Below are 25,511 nucleotides of genomic sequence, written 5' to 3' on the forward strand. Positions count from 1 at the left end.
GGGAAAGAAGCTTGTCGGCCTCACCTCGTCGCGAGCAGTCGCGCCCACCGCCCGCGGCTTAGCCGATCGGGCCTGCATCATCGCCCTCTCGCGTGTGTAACAGAGGCGACCATCAGCAGCTAGACGGCTCGTAAACGCCCGCGCGCACAAAGCGCGCCGCAGCTGGAGCCAGGGCAATCCTTCAGGGCGCGGAAGGAGACGGTCGCCGGCACGCCTCCTCGCGCAAAGGATCGGGGGAGCGCGACGCTACGCTCCTCCACCTCGCACCGGCTCTGAGCGGCGCCGTTGGCCGCCGCGCCGGTCGATTGTCCCTCGCCGCTCGTTCTCTTCTCGACCCACGACGATCTCGCGTTCCCCGTATACTTTCTTCACGCCGCCAGTGGTCATGGACGTCGCCCAGTGTGTTATCAAGCGGGATCATTGTCCGCGCCTCACTTATTACCGCCCGATGATCACAACGCGGCACCTAGCGGTTCTCGCGTTTGCGCTAGTTTGCTTCGTGTCGTTCCCACGACATGGTCGTTGCGCCTGCGCAGTAGGCACCACCCGGCTGATGCGGCGCAACACTACGCTAGTGCGTATCCGCTCAGTTAGAACACTGCATAGTTTTGGAGACGCCATCACGTAGAAGTATAAGGGGATTACCGAATGCCTAGGTGTCAGCTGCGCGAGTGCCACCTGGTCTGGTAGATTCCACGACGCGTGCGATGCAGGCAGCCGGTAAACTGGTAAATACCTTCAATATCCCCGTCCCCGATATGCATAAAAACTCCGTGAGCGCCAACTACTCGCCTGCGTGCAACGACTTGACGCTGGCCACAGCCATCCGTCCTGGTCACATGACGAAGCCTGCGAGGAGCTGTTCTTCGCGCAGGTGGACCGGTAACGGCAAGAGTTACGCTCACAGGGCATTCAACTTCAGCGATCCAATTGTGCACCTGTGATACACTGACATCTAGATAGCATCCACTCTATTATAGTGTGTGTGACCGAGTGCAAGACATGATACGCGAGGAGCACCTGTACAGCGACTCGTCTGCCGGAAAACGAAAATTGCCTGTACCTCCAGTCATGACGTCACTGATGAGGATAAGAATCGGGCGATATTTTGTTACTTGACATTCGGGTGACAAATCGAGAAATTTTAAAATTCAGCCTTTTGTTTTTCTTTCTGTGGGCTCCTTTTTAACGGCAAAACAAAGATTTCCTGTAAGCGCTATAGACCAATCGTCGGACTCAAGATACCCAACTATTTTTGTTGTTGTCGTTTTTGTCTATTTCGCAAACAACATGGTAACACCTGGTTGCACTGGCAAATTCTTTAATATCAGTTGCTTCCTTATCTGTTGCAAATATTAAGTCACTTACGCTAGCAGCATCCAACACGGCCCTTCCGCATGCCTGCGAGGCCTACATTCATTCAAAGTTACCATTTTAGGCGTCATTATCAACAAGCCGATATAAGGAAGTATAACATGGAGAAAATTGAGCATGCTGTAAAGAACAGGGGAAGCCTTAAAGCGGTAAAGAAGAAATTAGGCATAGGCAAAAACCAGATGTATGCGATAAGGGACAAGGCGGGCAACGTCATCACTAATATGGACAAGATAGTCAAAGTAGCCGAGGAGTTCTATACAGATCTCTACAGTAGCCAAAGCAGTCAGGACCGTGACGAGATTGCCGGTAGGGAAAAACAGTCAGACGTTCCACTAGTGACAAAGGACGAGGTCAAGAAAGCACTAGAAACTATGAAAAGGGGGAAATCAGCTGGAGAGGATCAGATAACTACAGATTTGCTGAAGGACGGGGGGGGCGGGGGGGGGGGGGATCTCGTGCTAGAAAATCTGGCCACCCTGTATAAGCAGTGCCTGGTGTCATCGACCGTACCGGAACCATGGAAGAATGCAAATATTATCCTCATTCACAAGAAAGGGGACTCTAAGGACCTTAAAAATTACAGACCAATCAGCTTACTGTCTGTTACGTATAAGGTATTTACTAAGGTAATCGCTAATAGAATCAGGACAACCTTAGACTGCAATCAAGCAAAGGATCAAGCAGGGTTTCGGAAACGGTACTCTACTATCGATCATATCCATACCATCAATCAGGTGATAGAAAAATGCTCGGAATATAACCAGCCCTTATACATAGCATTCATTGATTACGAAAAAGCATTTGACTCAGTTGAAACCTCGGCGGTGATGCAGGCGTTGCGAAATCAGGGGGTAGACGAGCCGTACGTGAAAGTGCTGGAAGATATATATAGTGGCTGCACAGCTGCATAAAGAAAGTAACAAAATTCCCATAAAGAAAGGTGTTAGGCAAGGAGACACAATCTCCCCAGTACTATTCACAGCTTGTTTATAGGAAGTATTTAGAGACTTGGAATGGGAGCAGTTAGGGATAAGGGTAGATGGAGAATACCTCAGTAATCTGCGATTTGCTGATGACATTGCCTTGCTAAGCAACTCGGGGGATGAACTGCAAATAATTATTGATGATCTAGACAGGAAAAGTAGAAATGTAGGCTTGAAAATCAATATGCAGAAGAAGGTAATGTTCAACAGCCTCGGAAAGGAACAGCAGTTTACATTAGGTAGCGAAGTACTCGAAGTAGTAGGCGAATATATCTACTTAGGACAGGTAGTAACCGCAGATCCGGACCATGCAAAAGGAATAACAAGAAGAATAACATTGGGATGGAGCGCATTTGGCAAGCACTCACAGATTATGACTAGCAGCTTACCGGTATCGCTAAAGAGGAAAGTATATAACAGTTGCATCTTACCTGTACTCACCTATAGGGCTGAAACGTGGAGGCTAACCAAGAGAGTTCTGCTTAAGTTGAGGACAACCCAGAGCGCCATGGAACGAAAAATGGTAGGGGTAACATTAAGAGACAGGAAGCGTGCAGAGTGGGTCAGAGAAATAACTCAAGTTACCGACATTCTAGTGGAAATTAAGAAGAAATGGACATGGGCAGGACATGTAGTGCGAAGAGAGGATAACCGATGGTCGCTGAGGGTAACAAACTGGATTCCAAGTGAAGGAAAGCGTAGTAGGGGCGGCAGAAAGTTAGGTGGGCGGATGAGATTAAGAAGTTCGCAGGGGTCAAGTGGATGCAGCTAGCACAGAACCGGGTTAAATGGAGAAATATGGGAGAGGCCTTCGCCCTGCAGTGGGTATAATCAGGCTGATGATGATGATCAACAAGCTATACAGCACTCCAGCAGCCTGCCTTCAGCATGGACGCAGCGGTTTTATAAGTGATGTCAATCAAACGTGTGGTCAGAACTTCTCGAACGCATCTTCAATTAAAATTTAAATAAGCTACGTCGTAATCTTACCGGTGCTCACTTAGGTGCTTGAAACGTGGAGGCTAACCAAGAGGGTTCTACTTAAGTTGAGGACAACGCAGAGGGCTATGGAACGAAAAATGGTAGGTGCAAAGTTAAGAAATAGGAAGCGTGCAGAGTGGGTCAGAGAAACAACCCGAGTTAATGATATCCCAGTGGAAATCAAGAAGCAAAAATGGGCATGCGCCGGACATGTAGTGCGAAGAGAGAATAACCGATGGTCGCTTAGAGTAACAAACTGGGTTTCAGGGGAAGGAAAGCGTAGTAGCAGGGGCGGCAGAAAATAATTAGGTGGGCGGGTGAGGTCAGGAAGTTTGCAGGGGCTAAGTGGACGCTGCTAGGACAGGACCGGTTTAGTTGGGGGAATGTGGGACAGGCATTCGCCCTGCAGTGGGTATAGTTTAGCTAATGATGATAACGTGATGAATAACAAGCTGAAAGGGCCGACATAAGCCGGAGTATAGCTTTGGCAAGCCAGTGCGTGCGTCTAGGCGCGCAGAGAATAGGCATCCTAAAAATGTGCTGCCGTCTTGTCCGCTGATGATTTTGCTCCCTGTTAATCAAGTTGATTAGGACTACTATATGCGAAGCACATCGTGATAAATTACGAGGTGACCGGTTGCAGTGATAGCTACGAGGTGCCATACTCGCTTCCCACGAGAGTCCGTTCTTACAGCCTTCTTTTTTCCTTTCTTTTTTGTCTACTGTCCTGTTTTTGCACTACTGATAAGCTCCTCGGAGGCGCAAGTCGTTGGACGATTTCGCTATAGGCTCTGAACTTGAGGGTTAATGAGCCCGGACCGAAAAATGAACGACCTCTTCTACAAAACCCTCCGCGATCCGCTAATTCGCCCGGAAGACTACGCGAGCGATGAGTCGTGCTGCTCAAACAACGGATAACCACCTGCATTCCCGAGACGTTTCGTAAGAGCGCAAGATCACACCGAAGATCGCGGCCGTCCTTGCCAGGACCGAAGACTATGAGGCACGAAGGATCGCCGCTTAGGGGATCGCGCTCTTACATAACGCTTTTCCTGCTCGTTTGCGAGTTCGCGCACTACCTGCGCGTTCTCGTCACTCGACTTTCACCGCGAAAAAAAATCGAAAGCGGAAAGAAAAATGGGAACCTGCCGCGACAATCGATGCATCCCCGCGGAACCTCTGCCCGCCGTCGTCCTTCACGCTTGATGGGCCCAGCTGATTGGTCGCGTCGCCGGCGCGCAACGACGACGGGGGTGACAATGCGAGGCGCCTCCGCGCCAGAAGCAGCAAAATAGCGCTTGCCCAACGCGACAACAAAACCCTTCAGGCGACGGGGCAGACGCGAAAATTGGCGCGTCTCGAGATGCGAAAGGCCAGCCGGTCGCCACCGGTAAGAGGGAAAGGGAAGCTCCAGACAGAGACGGAGCGAGAGCCGCCGGTACGATCGGGGATCAAACGAGACGAAACCCCCACGGTCCTATCAATGATGTGATGCGCCGGACAGAAGACTAGACCAGAAGCAGAGGGAAAAATGCATCCGGCTGATGACGAAGAAGGCTCCATCGACTTCGTAGAGCTTACAGCCGTTCAACTCTATAGACTGTCCTCGCCTAATCAGAAGAAAACGGATAGCCGTGAAGTGGTCGATTCGGGGATATGCGCATCCGACGAACAAGTCTAATGACAACTATACATTTTCTTTGTTTTGGTTAACGGGGTTTAACACCTCGAAGTGGCTAAAGATATGAGAGGCTTCGTAGAGGAGGGCTGAGGAAATTTCTACCACCTGGGGTTCCTTAACGTGCATTCACATCGCACAGCACACGGGCGCCTCCTTGCTTTTCGCCTCCATCGAAAAGCGGCCGGGATTCGATCCCGCATCCTTGGACACGGCAGCCAAGCGCTCCAATCGCTGCACTACCGCTGCGGGGGCATGTTTTCTTTAAGCTTTGCATTTTGCGCTTATGATGCATTCATGTGACTTCTTTTGTTATAACACTGTGTACCAATTAGCTGTCCGTCTGTGAGTTCTGCCATGCAAAGAAAATGCATTTCCATTGGCGGGCCCACATGATTGGCCACGTCGCCGGCACGAGACAATTTGGCACTGTATGCTGTCTGTATCATCATACCCATTTCACTCAATGTCCTTTGCAGTTGGCGTCCTATAGCCTCATTGCGTGGCACAGCTGGCGACAATAGGCGACCCATAACGGCTTTCCGAACCCTCACCATGCAGGTCAGTCGCAGTCCAAACAAAACTCGGGATATGGATGCAAACAGCGCAACTAAACACGACATTCGAATTTGTTTCAACATGCCACTAGGAGTTAATACTATTACTGGGGCTTTTCGTATTTAGGAACTAACAGCTCCCATGCGAGCGCTAACCAAACCCTTGAACAGTTTCGGCATTAGCGTCACGTCGCTTTTGTTCAGTGCATACGTATTTGAAACTTATACATAGCCCCCACCGGCGTGGCGATACGTAATCGGCCAGCGGCAGTGGCTTTTCGACTAACTGATTTCACCGGGGGTGTATGGTAAACTGGGGCATGCAAACGAGCCACCGTCAACAATGACGCACGTGCGATAGACTCAGCTATAAGCGGCGTAGTCCTGCAGGTGCATTTTTCAGCCAAGATCAGCAGTGTAGTTAGCCCAGTAGACGTCCACTGACATTTCCTTCCGTGTGCCGCTGTTTTTCAAACTTCGCTATAAAGCGTCGGTCCGATAATCCACCTCCGTCGTTCTAGGATGTACTCATCCCCGGTCGCGCAGCGACTCTACTCGATGCCAGAGATGCTGGCAGATATATCGCACACGTTCGCGGCAGCAAGCAGCCCAACTATACAGCCGCCAGCCATCGTCGCATTGGTAGACGAAACAGGCCGCGGTGCTAAAGACCACGCGGGATCCGCAGCGGCCCATTTGCCTCCACTTCCCGGTGCAGTCGCGGAAGTCGTACCCAATCGCGCACAGTCCGCACGAAACGAGCCCGCATTCATTAACTATTATTAACGCGCACCACCGCAAAACCAGCTCCGCAACATGCTCATCGCGCGTGCACCCGAGCGGCTGTTTGGCCCGCCGGTTCTTATCCTCCACACAAAACGGACGACACCGCTCGAGCCCACAAATTTCGGCGTTGGAGGACCCGAAAGCAGGGACGTGATGGCGACGATAAGTATAGCGTGTTCAGTCTTCGATTGCACCTGCTGTGCGATCATCTGCACTGGCTGTGAAGTCGATGACGCAGTGCAACCGCACGCTACAATCACGGCGTCTATAGATTTGTCCGAGCATGCACCAATTAAGCCCTCCAAATGCCGCCCAAAGTCTCCTTCGACAGTGGCACGAGTGATTTCCTCATCTGGGTCAAAAAAGAGCGATGTAATTTTTTTTAATACACAGGATTATGTCACAGAATTCACATTTGAACGTATGTTCAAAGCAACGGAGAACGTATTTTTGTTTACAGGTAGGAAATGTAAACAACGCTGCGCACGACCGCGAATAGGGTCACAAATCGTTGCGCAACTTCAGTTTATCTGGCGGACTTAAAAGACGAGAATATAGCTTTTATCTTTGCAAGCCTTCCATTGGTTATTTTTTGTCTTTATATTTTTTTTTTTCTTTTCGCGAACCGCCCAAGTGCAACCCTGGTGGGCCATCCTCGAAGGTTTACCGACGAACGCATCTCCCGGACCTCACCAGACCACGCAATACACATCGACGCCGCGTGCTGTTCACCGGCGTCGACACCCGCGATCACATGGTCTGTGGTGCGGAATGGCAGCGCAGTTTCGACGGCACACGAAGACGATGTGATAACAACTTTAATTTTCCACTAGATAAGGAGACCCCCAATCCCCGCCCCCGACACGCAGGCCTAAGGGACGGGAGCCGAGACCTGACCCTTAGGTTTCGCCTCAACTCTCGTGACACACTGTCTGTCTGATCGGGAGTTGCAACGGCAGCTGATCGCCGCGGGCGATGGAGACAGAGCCCCCTCACGACCAGGTCGACCAGGAAGGGGCCGAGGAAGTTACGCACCGACGTCGTGAGATAAGCGTAGTGCGGTAAGTGGAGCTGCGAGGAAAAAAAAAAAAAAGAAAAAGAAGAAAGATGCTGCGTTCAACGGCACGCAAGCACTTGCGTGTAGCTACGAACGACAGCGCCCGAGAATGGGATATCCACAGTGGGACAAGAAGCCTCCAAAGAGCTGCTTCGATATAAGCGATGTTTCGTAAAAGTGGGAGTCGTGGCGGTTTTTCCAAAAACTAATTCGGACTACAGGAGTGCCCCTCGGAATAACGCTAGATCCGAGGTTCAGCTCCCTGACCCAATTAACGTTCAAACGAGGCGTACTTCCGCGGGCGTTCCTGTCACCGACAGAACCATCAAAAGGAGGCCTATCATCGTCATCCCGCCGGCGCTTCGCGAACAGCGACCAACTGCGCGTGCTTCCTGAGCACGTCGTTATATAGGCACAGGCGGAAGCAGACGTCGATCCATCACAGCCTCACAGGCGACTCGTTATACCTTGCTTACTATAAGCTAACCATGCAGTCGGCTAGACTATCAGGCCTACGCCTTTTTCTGTCTCACCTCATCCATCCCGCGGTGTCACGGCACACACGATATCACCGACCATCGATGCCACGCGTAAGTCACGTCACTGCTTCACCGGAAGTGCATTCACTCGTCTCTTTCCGGGAGGACGCTAGCGGCGAAAGCGGCGGCTGTGCGATTGAATGGACCATCGCCATTCATGAGCGGGAGGACTTTATTGTGAGAAAGAGAATAAATATGTGATAAAAGGCTTACCACAAAAGGGAGCCTCTAACATTGAAAGGAAACGTCGACGGCTATAATAATGCTGCATGGGATGGCATCCATTCGAGCTATATTTAGACCCAATATGAAAGGGAGCAATCAGTTTGCGTAAAAGGACCAACTCTGCGGTCCTTTCCACATTGGAATTCAAAAATGTCTTCGCATATTATAGACATATAGAAAAACTACTTAGAAAGGACGACAAAGTGAGTTTGTCCTTCACGCTTCGGAAGTAATCACTAGATTAACGCCCATACCGTGCCCCCTTTCAGCTGTATCTAGATATAGGCAAAGCAACTCTAAGTACACCCTTTGCCAAGAGATCATCGAGCCTATAATGGGGTTTAACTCTCGGCCACATCGCGTGATTTGTTACGCGCATCTGGGCTTCCAAATCGCTGGTCCTACCCTATAGATGCTGAAAGGTGGTGGTGGTAAAAATTGTATCAGGTGGACCCCTCTAAGGCGTTGTCTACATTTGGTCAGAGTCCTGAGTTGATGGCCCCGTTGGCCACCACTATCCGACCGGCATGTTTGGCCAGCCTCTCCTCGTCAGTCGGACCCGCTATGGACAGGAACTCCCCAAGAGGAAGGGAAGGGGTATAGGCTGGACGCCATCGGGGGGTGTTTGGCAGGTCCGAACGTAGTGGTTCAGTGGTTGGGAGTTGTTGGTATACTCTGGCGCATGTCGAGGTAGCGGATGGGGAAAAATAAATGTTTGTTGAAGACGTTTGATATGCATGCGTCTGAAGTTGACGCCAAGCAGTAGCTATAGTTTTGGCCAGTGTTGGTTACGGTGGTGACGATATTATTTGTGCGCCTGCGGTAGTTACTCCGTGATTTAGATGAGTGAGACCTACCACACGGCTCATAGGCAAATCCTGAATCGCGCTGTAAGGGAAGGGAGGAAGATGGGAGTGAAAGTGGAAAGAAAGAGGAGCCGTAGTGGAGGGCTACGAAGGGATTTCCACCACCTGGGGATCTCTAAAGTGCACTAGTTGGCATTGGGCCGCACGCCTCGCCGTTTCGGCAGCCGCCGGATTCTAACCCGGGTACCCCGGCACAGTATAGTCAGGCATCTGCGCTACCGCGGCGGGGAAACAGTGGGGTAAAAATAGAAACTTGACAAGAAATGGCCGTGACTAGCGGGTCAGGACGACGTCATATCACTTTTTGAAAGGAAGTTAAAAGTCGCTCGTATTGTGGGTTTTTCCTAGGTATAAGAAAAAAAAAAGAAAAAAAAAATAGGGTACACTTTAGTTTACGTTACGAGCATTAGACAGCAGCACTTCTTGGTGGCGTGTCCCGCTCGCGGCCCAAGGTACACAAGTGCGATTCGAGCACCTGAGCAATCTTTATGGCAAAATGTATTGGCTCTGACGTCACGCCCTCTCTCAACCAATCAATGATTTTGTCGGCATGGCACCGGCACATTTTCCGTTTTTAGAGCGCTAAAGGAGCAGTCACCGCCAAGTGCGAGGCCGTCGCTTTTAAAAGGGACGAAGCGAAAGAAAGTGCATGCCGCATTACAGCAACACAGATGGCTCGAACAAGAGCGCTGGATTCCAATCGGACACCGTAGGCCGCGCCGCACGCATTCCTAAAAGTCAACAGCGGACACTGTTTTTGAGCTGAACGTCTGCGCGTTTCACGCCCTCCGTTTCGGTATATGCTGTCCAAAAAACTTGTCACTGCAGAAACTGCATTGGGAGAACGCGAAAACAGGAGTGCTGCCGCTACGTTTTTGAAATTTTTACTTTCTTACTTTTTAATGTGTATTTTTTTTGTGTTATTTCACTTTTCGTAATTTTTATTTTTGTTAATGTATTTTTATTTACCACTATCATTATTATTTTATTGGCATTGTCAGTAATTACCATCATCACTAATTATTATTATTTATTTTTTACATAGTCAGCTATAGCTTTTACAAGATTTTTAGAATTGGTTGCGGGAAAGGAAAGGCGCAGTCTCTGTCACACACTCTCTGAAGACACTTGAACCGCGCCGTAAGGGAAACTCATACCATGCATGCACAGTAGTGCTACACCGGACTAAAGTTTTCATACACAGTTGTGCCTTCACTTTTTGCCTCTACTTTTCGGCCTCACCAACACAGCCAGTTAATGATTTCCAACGAAAAAAAAAAAAAAATCCAGACATACAGCCTCGCACTACACGGCCTTTGAGAGAACCAAGAAAAGATTAAACGAGGCAAAGTTTAGACAAAGACAACCACTTCGCACATCGTAACAAGTATAGCGAGGTACCATGAAGTTCTCATATCGCTCGACCGGGTCGCGTCTCGAGTGGCAAAACGATAAGGCCGCATGCCCCAAGCGACAGAACGCGGAAAAACGTGTAAAAACTTCGCGATAATGCTTTCACCTGAGTGCAGCCTACAGGGCTAACACCGCTGCACATTCCAACAAAAACCTTTCTCCAGAGCAGTGGTCCTTTTTTAACATCAATGCACCGCTGTCACATGATGTGCCAACATTCGGGATATGATAGTTGCAGTCTGACAACTATTTATACACGTAAAGGCACCTTAGAAATTATTTGTTACCAATTATTTACTGTCACTTAGTAATGAAACTTTGTCGTGGCACACAGCTACGGGGAATATGTTGACACTGTGCTCAAAGCCGAAGACAGTTCAGTTGCTGTGAATGTTCAATTATGAACGTTATGAAAAATGTAACTGCATCACTGGCTCTCAGCTTTTTCTGTAAAAAAGAAAAGTTGTGCCAATCAAATGTGGCTTTCCCAAGAAGGCAAATGTTCTGCACCAGGTGCTCTTAAAAGATAAAAAGATGGTATCTGTTTATCGGGGTTTAACGTCCCATAGCAACTCAGGCTATGAGAGACGCCGTAGTGGAGGACTCCGGAAATTTCGACCACCTGGGGTTCTTTAACGTGCACTGACATCGCACAGTACACGGACGCTTTGCTTTTCGCCTCCATCGAAAAGCGGCCACCACGGTCGGGATTCGATTTTGCATTCCTGGGCACAGAAGTCGAGCGCCCTAAACACTGCACCACCGCGGCAGGGTAAAAAGGTAAAAAAAGAGGAGCAAAGCGAAGTATCTCTTTCCCCAACTGCCTATGAATGCCAACAAAGGCTGTTGCTACTCGCAAAAACTTGTCACTATCGCACTCCCTGCAGAGAATGCGGAGCTTCGTAACACAGCCTACAATCCATCAAAGCAGTTATATCGGCACCTACAGCCATGAAAGTTCTACACCTAACCATATACCGTGAACACAGCCCAGCGCCCTTGAAACCGTGAAAAAAATGCACGAGAGCAGTTATTCCCATTTCACCCCGTTGGTCTGGCCATGGTGTGTATGTGATGCTGGAGGAAGGAAAGAACTTAGGAGAGGCCCTGACGTCATTTTTTTGAAGCCGGCGCGGCCGCGCCGCGACCGGACGCTGCAACGTTTCTCCTCAGTCCGCACTTTCTTTCTCCGCGACGCTCACGTGGCCCGAGTTTTCATAGCAAGAGCGTCGCCGTTGCCAATGGCCCGACTAGGCTAACCCTAAATTTTGACGTCACTTCCGCCAAACTTTCTCCAATGCATTGGGAATGGCAAGGGCCTCTCCTAAGTTGTTTCCTTCCTCCATGATGTGATGATTGTACAGCGTTGTAAATAAAATCCCCCCTCAAGTGTCCTTTATTTCTATCCCTTCTATAGGTTTTACCTGCCTCTCTCCTACCCTAACCTACGTCTTTGCTTCTGAAGAAGAAAAGCCAGGAAGGAAGGAGGGGGAGACTGGGGAGACCGTAGAAGGAAGAAGAGAGCAGGGCAAGGAGTGAAAGAATGCGTCCTCGGACATGAATTTTTAAGCCTGAAACCGGCGATCGTATGGCCTGAAAAATAAAATAAAAAGCGGCAGCGGCAGCAGCAAAAACTACAATGCGAGGTAGATGATGAGAGCTTGATTTTCCTACAGCAGGTTAGATGCTGACGCGTGTTTCTTGAAAGGGGACAGGCATTACAAAAGGGCCTTATATAAGCAATAATATAAGCAATACACCTGCAGGGGAATAGTTATCAAGAGCTCTCCCGAAGGATGAGAGGACAAAAGAAAAAAATGGATTAATAACAAATCAGGGGGAAGCCACTCCTGGCAAGCGTGACATTACTAGAAAAAAAAGAAAAGGATTCAAGGGGAAAGAAAAGTAAGAAGTGCTAAGAAGGAAAGGAAACACGCTTGCAAAAACACGTGGAGCTTACGCTGTTACCGGAAAAAAGAAGGGGGGGGGGGGGGTATATACACGTGATTTCAATACACTGTACAATTACTGGTTTAGGTATTGTTTTTCCAACTATTTATGGCGCAGAGGGAATGTATTTAAGGGCATTTTCTGTTCCTTGAAAGTTAAAGTCTGAGTGGAGAATTAAAAAAAAAAATTAATTTAATCAAACGTATTGCCAATCTGATTGAAATGCTGGGAAACTGCTTTCGGGAGATTGTCGCCTGTCTGCCCGATGACCACTTAGCCTTACGTCCATTGATTGCCCCCATCTCTCCGACGTATTGTTTATGACAGAAGGCAAGGTTTACTCTTTTTTATCATCGCTGTGCTGTTTTCTTCTTCCCTGCTCTTTCTGGAAAGCTCTTGATAACTATTCCCCAGCGGCTGTATTGTTTGTATCAGGCGCTTTTTGGAATGCATGTCCCTTTCAAGAAACACGTGTCAGGTGCTGACCCATCCATCACCTACCTCGCATTGTAGTTTTTACTGCTGCTGCCACTTTTTCTTTTTCAGGTCACCGGATCACCGGTTTCAGGCTTAGATATTCATACCCAAAGAAATATTCTTTCACTCCATGTCTTGCTTCTTTCCCCCTCTTTCCCTCTCTCTCTCTCTGGCTTTTCTTCTTCAGAAGTAAAACGTTGGCTCGGCTTTCAAACTGAGGCTTCCCATCTGCGTGGCCATCTTTTTCCTCTTGTTCTACTGAGGAATACATGGCAGTGTTCGTGGACAGCACCTACCATTCCTTTCTTTAATTATACATGAACAAAACCCACCACCACTACTACATAAAGCAAAGAAAGTTTGAAACCGCAATTTCTTGTTTCACAAATTAGTGGTATTTGACAGGAGACAAGTTACTGACGTTTGCCAAAATAAAAAATTAAAAATGCATGTATAACACTTTTTCCACACAATTTTCTAAAACATCCTATGCTTTTTTAACGTATGGAGACATAATACTCCAAGCACTTCAAAACTTGGCTCTGTTCCTAGACATTTGAGAAAATATATTTCTCACTATACTTCCTAGCTCCCTATGAATGTCTGCTCACATGCAATGATGCCCTAAAATACTTATCGGAAATCTTTCCAACAAACTTGTATATGGATTGTCAGCTCTCTGCTAAAATGCACAGTGCACATGGATCCTTCATAAATATGGTGTATGAACAAAGATCAAGTAATCAACACCAGTAAGGTGTACACGAACAGTGAAACGGAGTTAGTTCTTTTGCAGTGAATATGGAGACATCATCTGATTTTGCAAAAATTTTGAAATTAAAACTTGCAACCATAGCTTTGAACACAAAAAGAACAAGAAATGACCGAATTGTATTCCCCAGTCTGACGGCATACAACAAAAAAATTTACGAAACCAAGTGAGGTTGGTTTAAGCGCATTAGACAAAAAGAAAACATGTAGTTTAGATGAACAGGCATTATTCAAATGATGCTGATACACGTTCACATCACAAGCACTCTTTAACAAATGCAGGAATTTTCCTTCTTTCCACGACGCAGCTGTGTGTAGTCATATTTCACTTGCAATGTGTCTGCGAACAAAGAACTTCGAACTTCTATTCTAACTGAGCTCATGCTGCCCTCGCAGCTTCGAAAGAACTGAATTCTGGAGTATAAGACTGTGTACAAGTCTAAGGTCCAACTGCATCAAATTAATGGGCAACAAGTGCTATTACTATTACTGCACCTGCAGAAAGTTTGATGCATTCAAACTGCCATATACATAAGGCACCTCCTTACTTTTAATAAAATGTGAAAACTATAATGTATTTAATTATAAAATGTTCTGGTATCCCTCAAAAGGCTGAACTAAGTTGCAAATTAAAAAAGTATGGAGCTGCACCTGAATATTTTGCATCAGGGTTCAATAATGTTTTTAACATGCCATGGTACGTAGAGAATATTTGGTCTGAAATTTAAAAACAATTCCAGGATTTGAAGGATTTGAAGGATACTCGGGGGCAGTAATGAAGGAAGGCGAGAACACTTTATAAAGATACGAGATCTTCTGACTCTCACTTATTTTAGGTTTCTACCTTCATGGCCACACTATGTGTTTGCGTTTCACACGCCTTTTGGCGAGAACTGTTAGCCTTGATGAGAACAGTTGCACCATTCCTAATTTTAGCACCCTCAAAACTACCAAATGCTCACTGCAGCAGGAATTTGTGCACTTTTTCACAGTTCTGTCCTGGCATTGGAGAAGGTCTCAGGCTACAGTATCAATTCCTTCCTTTTCTAATGCGTGCCGGCTTTCTACTGAGTTCTACAGATTGCGTACAGACATTCTGAGCAATTCTTCATCACTATGCATGACACCTTCAAAAGCACAGCTGAATATGCATGCCACTGAGCTGGAAATATACTCTGTGCTTTTCAGTTCACTTTTCAGAGCTGATTCAGCCACTTCCACCACTTCGGTAGTCTTCTAGCACAGCATGGAACTTAGTCTACATGGAACATTCAAGTCAGCTTTCACCTTCCTCCTATAATCCTCATGTTCGAACTAGGTATGCTGAAACCTTTATTATCCACCTGACATGGCATTCTTGTCTGTACCATACACCGAAAGCACAAACGAAATACAATGGTGCGATGTCAACTGCACTCACTGACTTCAGAGCCAGCTCACTGGTGATGATATATGATAGTGGCATTCACAAGTAACATTTGAGGACAGCAAGAGGAGCAGGAAAAGAAGCACCCCTGTCTCCCTAAATATTTTCAAGGGAGCAATGCACTCATGATGGGTTCCATTTTGAGACAAATTCATTTGCAGCTGTTTGTTCATACAAGAGGAGACAGCCTATAGGGACACAAGAAATCAGAACCAGGAAAAAAAGATTAAATGAGAAGAGCATGAAGTGCATCTTGCAGGATGCACAGACCATTAGAGAAAAAGAAAGTGGCCCACTAGTGAGTGTGATCCAAACAGGTTCAGTGTTGTCCCTTCAAATTTTCCCCAACCTCTTCCTTGTCTTAGTTTCATGTAGACTTGCTTTCTATAGACAAACTAGATCTATATTAATTTTTCAAGAATTCAAATACTGGTTCCAAATTTAAGGAGTTGCAAGGTCCTTAAAAAAAGCTTTTTGAACATCAGTGCATTTTATTTCAAGCACTCGTGTAAACCCTTTGTTAGAAAAGGATTTTCAATGGTACAAAGCCAGTGTTACGAAACATTTTATTACACCAATAACATTCCCTTGAAATAGACCGTACACACCTTTGCCAGGAGGCAGGGCTTTGCAAAATTCTATCTGACAACAGGCCTCAGAGCGACAGAAGGTCAATTTCCGTAAGTCACCTTCAGTGCTAGAACTGAATGACTATGATCAAAGCACACTGTTCACAGCAATGCAAATATGTGTGTCCTCTCCTGTGAATATGAAGAACTCTCGCTGAAACTGCTGCAAACTCGGTGAGTGAGCAACTCCTCTGCTTTCATTCAGGGAGTATACAGACCACAACATTAAAGGCACACTGTAGACTGCTTTGCCCAACTACTTTTGTAGAAGTTCATTGTGTGCCTCTATTTAAGCCTGTCTATGTATGTATTTGCTGGATCAACATATGAATTTGCTGCTGAAAAGAATTCCACAGAAATTTTTGTCCATCACTCTATGCTTGCTCATGACATCTATAATGAAAAGGACCTGATGATCACCCTTTTAAAATAAAGGGCAGAGCACCCAAGGTTAAATTATAGATTACTAGCGCAGAGCCACAGATAAGAAACTGCACCGAAAAACCCTAGACATCTATGTCCTGTAATTTGCTGTACGGTATAAGCTCAGATTTCTTTCTCATATCTTGTTCATTTCGAGGATTATAGACCCGCAGTGAATACAAAGATTTCAGCAACCTCTTGATTAAGGGACATGCACAATGATTGTGAACTGAAGCTGACTTCTGTTAGATTGATGTCACAACAGAGCTGATCAAGGATTTCATGCTTCGCTGTGATGTAGCCATGTTTTTTTTTTTTGGAAGCAGAAATGTATCAAGTTTTTGAGTATGTGGTATAGAGAAAGTAAATTGTATTTGACCACATTCTGGAAGTAAGACACTTTCAGATCAGCCAGCTGCTAATTTCCTACCGGCCTCAATTTTCAGAGTTGATGTTTGGCCTATCAGTCATGTGAATAAATTCATAAATGACATCTTTACATATATTCATGCACATTTCTCTACAATAACTTGAGGATCGTGTTTTAGACTGTTTTTGAAGGCAGTGAAGCAGCAATTTGAACAAGTTGGTACTGGCTCATTACTGAAAGAATCACTGAAAGAATTCCATCAGCCAGCACTCTGTATGACTTGCAGACTAAATTCTCATATTTGGAGAACAAGTAAAATGTAATGTGTCATTGACTTCCTTCCAGTTTGCGTCCATACTTTTGTTCGTGTGGTTCGTTGGTTTTTAGTGGCAAGTCTGTGTATGTCTTGTTGCTTAGATCTATGTCTCTGTTGTAGCATACAAATATTCTTTCAATCATGTTTCATAAAGGTTGGCAAGAGAAACAGCACTTCGTATTTAAAGATGATGTTCGATGATAACTCTGAATTGGCCATTATGCAAAGTGAGCAGGAAGGTCGTGAAGACTTTCACGGATGGGAAGGACCAAACATATGATAGCCACAAGTGCTTCGCTGGGCTGAAATAAAGCTAGCACTGACATCTGAAAATGTCAAAATCAGAATAAAGAGACAAACACACAGTTCGCACAATGAAAAGCTTGTCCTCTAACCATTGAGTCTGGAGGACAAGGAAAACGAAGCAGTTGCGGTGAATAGCAAGTCTACGAAAGCAATTGTCGCTTATCTATTCAAGTGAATGATTCATGTGTTTCTGCATGGCTTCATTTAAATCAAACATAGGTTCAGGTTGCGCCATTGTGATTGAAATACCGGCCTGAGCAAAACGTTCAAGTGCGCGCGCGAGAAAAATGATAAACGAGCGAATTAAAAACAGCGCCAAGGAGCTCGTCGACCGAGAACAGGGCAATGCTCGAGGCGAAACCACGATGCAACCGCCGCGGCTGGCAGAAAAATGCGCTTGCTAGGAAAGAAAAAAAAAACGTAAAAAAGCCGTAATTACGGCACTTCCATTCCCGCACGCCACATGTCATTGTCACGCTTCCCTGAGTACCGAATTAAACCACTGGGCGCACACGAGGAAGAAGCAGGCAAGCCCATCGCATCCCGCCGGAGAATGAGGCGAGAAAATTGGCCAGAGCGGCTCATCTCGACCCCGCGCTACTGCGCGGCGTGCGTGCACCCGCTTGGATCGCGTAGGCCGAGTTCGTATCATCTCGTTCCAGAGATGAGCACGCACACGTGCCAAACCGGGGCGATTAGTAGGCCGTGATCGAGCGCAGTGCGCCGGCAAACGTGGCGCTGTACGTGTAAACAGTGCTCGCTCACGACCGAACAGGAACGAAACGCACGGACCTGTTTCGGCAAGCAGTCGTCGCGGGACGCAACACCGACGCGGGAAGAGGAAAGCGTCGTCGGCCGGTACGGTACTGAGAGGGAAAAAGGCACGACCGGCAACGACAGCACAACAAAAACAAGCCGTCGCTTTTAGCGGCCGTGCAAAACGGCACGCCGCGGCCCGGCACGACAACGATACCGCGCGAGTGTGAGATGCGCGCCGTGCATTTTTCCCCGAGCTAACAATAGGCCTAGACCGGCAACAACACAGCACTCACCGCTGGGTCGTCGACGCCGTGCTGCCCTGAGGTCGCAAATCCAAAACTCACACACGTAATCCGGCCGAGGCGGCGCCTTGTCCACGGTATCCCGGCGGCGAACACAACGACGAGTACGCGCAAAACACAGGGCCCGCTCTTTTTTCCCACAGAGGCACCACCGCTATCCGGTCTGGAGCGGCGCCGCTGATCGTGGTGGAGATTTCAAACGTGATCCCGCCAAAGCGTGCAGGCCAATCGGCGGTCGGAGGAAATGTGAACGTCCGCAGCAGCAACAGCAGTCGTTCACGCCGAGCAGCGGCTCTTACTGCGGCAGACCTCGCATCTTGCCCTGTGGCCACTGCTCCATGCTCGTCGACGAATCTGCAGGTTCGCACGAGCTCCCTGCTCAGAGAGAGAGCGTTGCTCGAAAATCTCGCACGGTTACGAGCAGAGGATGCAGTCGCTACGCTCACCGGCGACCGCTCTGCGGGAGATGGAGCAGGCACAGCGCGGGATCATCCGTCCATTGTAAACGGGAGAGAAGAATCAAGCACGAAGTATAAAAACGCAAACAGCAACACGCAGGCTCATCGGTTGGTTAATTGATGTGGCGCCACCTGTAGAGGACAAGAGTGACTGAAGTCCACAATGGTGCTGTAAGTGCCGCTGAGCGGCAGTACCATCGTGCCTTTCCTGACCCGCTGTAGCGCGCTTTTCAATTTTTTCTTTGCGATACCGCATAGTGTTTCGTTTGTTAAGGTCGGTTTTCGTTATCAATAATAATAATAATAACAAGAGCGGATGAAAGTGCATCCGGGAGGCTTGCTTCTGCGGGTCTCTGCGAGAGCAACCGATGTTCGCGGCTGCGATTTTCGATGACGCGTCTACGGCATGTCGGTACAGAATGTGTCCGCAGTTACTTTCAAGCATACCTACGTTGAGTATAGCAGCCCCAAATGTGTCATTGGATAGCTTATGCCGTGTACAACTGTACTGGATTAATAAATATTAGGTGTTAATTAATTACCGTTCATTATATATTTGCGAATAAACTAAGTCATATGTCATTAGGAACTGTGCGCCTGTACAAGACGTAGCGGCTGAATGCGGTAAGTGACTTGTCGGGCAAATCATGTCACTTACAAGCTTTATCGTGCCACAGAAAGTAGGCTTCTGCGGTTGGCGCGCGGGTATGTTAATTGTTACTATAATCGAAACGTACACTCAAGCCAGTGCAGCAGACTTGTAGTTATGAGCGATCCGCTGACTACAGCGACAGGCGGCGGTTCATGGAGACTGCGTCATTCTTCCAGCGGGGAAGGCACGACGCAGATATCTGCACCCGAAAGCAAAGGTCAGCTAATGGGTCCTGTTGACACATAGTCGGCGGCGTGCAAATATATAAAACTAGTCTTTGGGAGGAGAATGTCGGTCGTCTTCAATGTGCAGCCTGGCTGTCCCGAATTAATCGCCCGACTAGCGGCATATTGGGGCTCAAGGTCCGTAGAAAGGTGGCACCCTGAAATTATATTATGGCGGGCTACGATCGCTCCGTTCACTTGAACTGGCATGTTCGGAGTGAGGTCCGAATACCGGCAACATCGCCAGCAAAATGCGCAACCTCCCGGTAAATATGCATAAATAGTAGCCACTGACAGGAAACTAGCGTCCATAAATTGCTCGATGTTTGGGCCAAGTAGTCGAGCGTCTGTGAATATGAGGCCTTGAACATCACACCTAAATGCTGCTTAAGGTGCCGTAGGAACGGCCACCAAAGTAGCGCTCGTCCCGTCTTCTCCTATGTCTGTGTTATATGCGCTAGACTTTTTATCAATGATTACTCACCAACTAGCCCAGCTTTCTGCCTTGACCACAGTAGCAATGCCTTAACAAAAATGGCCTGGATTTGAGCTATTCGTTCATGGTGGAAGTGAAACTGCAGCCGAATAGAAAAGCACCACAAGAAAGAGAACACGATGCGAGGCTAACAACTAATCTTATTATGGCGCACAGAAAAATGTAAAAATGAAAAGCAGAGGGTGAGAGTGAGGAGCGCTAACACGAAAAATACACCCAGCCGTCGCGATGGAATAGACTCCAGCCGTATATCCCCTATGGCTCTGGTTCGGCCCCTCGACTTCTCGACCCAGCCCGATAGCGTTTACATGAACCTTGTAGCCGATTTTCGACCCGACAACTCAACACGCCGCTTGAGTGAAGGAAGTGGCATTGATGTGTTGTCTGGAACTCATTCTTTCTATTTTGTGTCGGAAGCAAATTCTTTAACTATTTGGGACGTATTTGGGACGTATGGGACGTACGGGCCGCTTCATCTGCTATTTATTGGCCAGAATTTCCCAGCGAGCTGGTATTCGTTGAAATGTTATGCAGTGCACTGCGCCAATAGCCAAATCATGGATACGTATTTCCCAGTGTATAAGACGCGCTTTTTTACAAAATTTTCGGTAGTGCGTTATCTCTTAGATAAACATTTACATTGTATGTTTGAATCAAAGTAATTTGTGCTTGCAATAGTGGTTTTACACGAGTGTGATCCCTCTGTGCCGAACTGCATACGGAGCAAAGGCCCTTGTCAGGCTTCTAGCGTTTTGCCTTTGGTTCGGTTTCTGTAACCAGAATAAACCATAAATTCACTTGAATTTAGTTCAAGTCCAATGCACTACCCCAGTTCGTCATATGTGTGTGTTTTTTTTTCCGTTTTGCGCAATGTTCATAGCCGAACTCTATTGCGAAACGGTAACGGTAGCGATGACTGCGAATACAATATTTACAGTCGTTATAGGTTTCTAGGAATGTACAGCCGTCTCGATGGAAGAATGCCGAAAAGTGGCGACGTCCATGCTGCTCGCCCTTACCACGCTGCCAATGCAAGCCAGATTGAGCCGACTCTCTTGTCCAGTTACGATTTACAACATTGTTTGGTGGTTATTGCATGTGTGTTTTCTCCATCCCGCATGTGCTTTACCGCGTGCGTCAGAGCGCCCGCACGCAGCGGCGATTAGCGCCGTGATTATGAGCGCAAAGAGGACGCCTCGATCAGCGCTGTCGCGAGAAATCTGTGACCGCGTACCAAGATAAAGTGTTTCAAGGCTTTTAGTAATAATAAGGCGTTCCTGCTCTCACTGAGCGACAGTTTTTAACACATAAGTGTTGCTTCACTTTTTTTTTTTTTTTCTCTATCATTCGCACGCGCATGTAACGAATTTTCTTTCAGGCACACAGCAAGCGACGGCCGAGTAAGCATCCATATTCAAGTCGTATTGCCCTAACCTGAATAAATTGAGGTGCGCCTTATACAAGGGCGCGTCTTATATGCCACTCATGCTTGTCGAAAGCTTTTAAACATCAGGGGTGCTTCTTATAAAAAAGAGAATATGGTATATCAGATCCTAAGGAAAACGGTTTATGACTGATTTTCTTCAGCAGGTTGGATAAGATTTCCAAAGATGCTTTGAAGTCGGTAAACAAAAGCCATCGGCCAGTGATTTGGCGCAGGACAAAGGGAACAGCTTGCGAAGCTCAGCTGTCGTGAGGATGTCTTCCACTTCTGGCTGTAACAAAGGACGTGGCTTGTTGAGGACACATAAAGGCCACAGGATGTAGTGTCAGACGCGGTATCTAATAAGAGAGCATTACCTTTAGTAAAGCTATCTTAGAACTGACCCTGGCAATGTTTATTGCTATAACCCTAGTTAGTGAGGCTATTTTAACAGTGCTGTTACAGAGACTAGAGGGCATGCAATGGGATATCATGGGGTTTAGTGAGGTGAGAAGGCCAAATGAGGCATATACTGAAGGGCTGGCATCTAATGTTATCGAGGTTTACCGGAAAGGCGAGAACTAGGAGTAGGTTACCTTATCAGTAAGGATATAGCTGGTAATATAGGTGAATTCTATAGCATTAATGAAAGGGTAGCCGGAATCGTAATTAAGCTAAATAAGTGGTATTAGCTGGAGATTGTACATGCACAAGCATACGATCTTATATGTAGTCATGATGACTAGGCAGTAGAAAGCTTCTATGAAGATGTACAATGAGGTATGGGGAAAGTAAAAACACATTATGCTGTACTGATGGGCGAATTCAATGCCAAGGTAGATATAAAGCAAACTATCACGCAGTGGACGACTATGGCATTGGATTAAGAAATAGCAGGTTGAGTTACTAGTTGAGTTTGCTGAACGCAACAACTCACGAATCATAAATACATTCTTCAGCAAACGGAAGAACCGGAAGTTGACATGGAAAAGTCCTAACGGGGAGGCTAAAAATGAAATTGATTTCATACGGTGTTCTATAACCCTGGTGTTATGCAGGATGTAGAGGTAATCGGAAAGGTGCGACGCAGTGACCACATGATGATAAGGTCTCGAATTTATCTGGATTTGAAGAAGGAACGAAACAGATCAGTAAGGAAGAAGTCCGTCAACGAATAAGCGCTAAGGGGAAAAGTAGATGAATTCAGGCTCTCGCTGAAGAATAGATACTCAATGCTAACCGATGAAGCCGACCTTAGCCTAGAAGCAATGAACAATAATTTCAGAGATATAATTACCGAGTGCGTGGTAGAAGTAGGTGGTATAATTGTTAGAGAGGATAGCGGTAAACTCTCTAAGAAGACTGTCACAAGCTGCCTCATCTATAGAGTGGAAGTTACGGGATATCCTGTCTCACATGTAGAGCTGAACTTACGGGATCTCCCCGCTTCTCCGAGCATGCTTCGACATGAATCCCGGGGCATCGACCGGCCAGCGCGCGTCCTTGACGATGGGCCGCAACGTAATGAGCCGAGAGTATAAAAAGACAGATCGCAGTACGCCTGCGGCAGTATGCTCTGAGAAGGTCCAGTCTTCCGGGCCTCTCTCGCGGCTGCTCTCTCTGAGAAAGTGTCTTGTTTTTCACGGACCCGCGATCAACTCATCGTTTCCCCTCATCTTGTACGGACGCCGCTACCCACCAACTCTGCGACTGCGACGCCTCATCTAACAGGAAAGCCGTGAGAATTCTTTCTGCCATAAACTGTCCGTTAATTGAACATTGCTTTCGCCTTTTTTAAAACCTTGATCTGACTTAGTATTTTTACGCTATGTTTTCTGTGTAACTCTTGCCTCCCCCCCCCCCTTATTATATCTACAGGGTTTTGAATATTTGGGGGCTGGGATTTAAAACATTCCTATGCAAAATCTACAACCCAATTCGAGCCGAAATAACGTTCACAAAGTATCAAAATATAGTCTACGTTATCTGATAGGTGATTCAACATCGTTACTTGCCTAGGTTTTCCGAAATCGAGAAAAAACTGCTCTCGGTGGCGTGCACAACTTTCGCAGGAAAGAGTCGAAACGCTGCTTCGACATGGTGCGTCATCTGTCGAGCAGTGAGGCAAGCTCCATCCCGTCCGTTGTCGCGCTTGCCTCGCTGCCCGACAGATGACGCACCATGTCAAAATAGCTTTTCGACTCTCTTCTGCGAAAATTGTGCACGCCACCGAGAGCAGTTTTTTCTCGATTTCGGAAAATCTAGGCAAGTAACGATGTTGAATCACCTATCAGATAACGTAGACGATATTTTGATACTTTGTGAACGTTATTTCAGCTCGAAGGGGGTAGTAGATTTTCCATAGGAATGTTTTAAATCCCAGCCCTCAAATATTCAAGTCCCTGTAAAATACTTGCTTTGTTATTTTTAAATCTTATTTTATCACAGTGTTTGTTTATTGTTATTTTTTTTCCCTCGTAATATACCGACTCGTCTTTCATCACTTTCGTGTCGTGGCATTTTTTTCTTTTTGTTCTGTTAATATGCAGTGTAATTCGGACTACTAGCATTAAATATCACATTGTCTGTAAGCCAAAGGTGACTTTTTTGAACTTATTCCTCAATCACACACTGACACACGGACTTCACGGGTTGACCGACCTAACTATTAACTGTGTCCTCAAACCTCATAGAGGTATGGTGGGTAACCGTAAAGGGGATCCCGCGCCTCTGTTGACCGTAATGGCGGAGGTTTGTGGCAGAGACAAAAGATTTGATTAATAAACGCCAAAGTATGAAGCCTCCAACCCAACAGACCGGATAGAACCGGAAGAGATATCAAAGCTAATCAGTACGCCCAAGGTGGCCGACATCAGGAAGCACAACATTGAAAAAATTCAGCATGCTCCAAAGAACGGCCGTAACCTGAAAGCGATAGAGAAGAAATTAAGCATAGACAAAAATCAGATGTATGCACTGAGGGACAAGGCGGGCAATGTCATTACTAATATGTACAAGATAATTATGGTAGCCGAAGAGTTCTATACGGACATGTACAGTACCATAGTAGTCAGGACAATAATGAAATTGGCTGTAATGAAGAGCAATCAGACGTTCCGCCAGTAACGAAGGACGAGGTTAAGAAAACCTTACAAGCTATGAAAAGGGGGAAAGCAGCTGAGGAGGGTCAGGTAATTGCAGATTTGTTGACGGACGGATGGGATATCGTGCTCGAAATACTGGTTATCCTGTTACGCAATGCATGACATCGAAGGTACCGAAATCATGGAATAACACTAACATTATCCTAATTTATAAGAAAGGGGACGATAAGGACTTGAAAAATTACAGTCCCATAAGTTTACTATCAGTTACGTACAAAGTATTTACCAAGGTAATCCCTAATAGGATCAGGAAAACCTTAGACTTTTCTCAACCAAATGATCAAGCAGGATTTCGGAATGACTATTCTACCATCGATCATATCCACGCTATAAACCAGGTAATAGACAAGTGCTCGGAATATAACCAGTCCCTATACATAGCATTCAATGACTACGAGAAAGCATTTGACATGGTCGAAACTTCAGCGGTCATGCAGGCATTGAGAGGTCAGGGTGTAGGTGAGCCATATGTGGAAGTACTGGAAGATATCTATAGCGGCTGCACAGCAACCATATTTCTGCGTAAATAAAGTGATAAAATTCCAATTAGGAAAGGTGTTAGGTAAGGAGACATGATCTCCCCAGTTCTATTCACAGCTTGCTTACAGCGTGTATTCAAAGGCATGGAATGGGAGCAGTTAGGCATCAGGGTCGAAGGAGATATCTCAGTAATCTGCGATTCGTTGATGATACATTTTTTTAAAGTAAATCTGGGGACCAACTGCAACTAATTATAAAGGGTTTAGACAGGAGAAGCAGGAAGGTAGGTCTAAAGAATAATGTGCAGAAGACTAAGGTAACACTGAACAGCCTCGGAAAGGAACAGCAGTTTAAAATAGGCAGCGAAGCGTTTGAAATGGCAGACGAATATGTCTGCTTAGGACAGATAGTGACCGCAGGTCC

At 46.7% G+C, this 25,511-nt stretch overlaps 1 protein-coding gene across 1 annotated transcript in view; it reads right to left on the minus strand.

Annotated features, from left to right (window-relative positions):
- LOC146196159 (uncharacterized) overlaps window positions 1–18,704 on the minus strand; it is a 136,886-nt gene extending 118,182 nt beyond the window's left edge. The window contains exon 1 of the mRNA XM_084598102.1: window positions 18,183–18,704. The gene's annotated coding sequence lies outside the window, so the exon portion shown is untranslated. The remainder of the gene's footprint in view (window positions 1–18,182) is intronic.
- Between the last annotated feature and the right edge of the window lie 6,807 nt (window positions 18,705–25,511).

This window comes from Amblyomma maculatum, chromosome 3, assembly GCF_055883805.1.
Source record: "Amblyomma maculatum isolate TAMU_Amacu chromosome 3, ASM5588380v1, whole genome shotgun sequence".
In the NCBI taxonomy this organism is placed as follows: Eukaryota; Metazoa; Arthropoda; class Arachnida; order Ixodida; family Ixodidae; genus Amblyomma; species Amblyomma maculatum.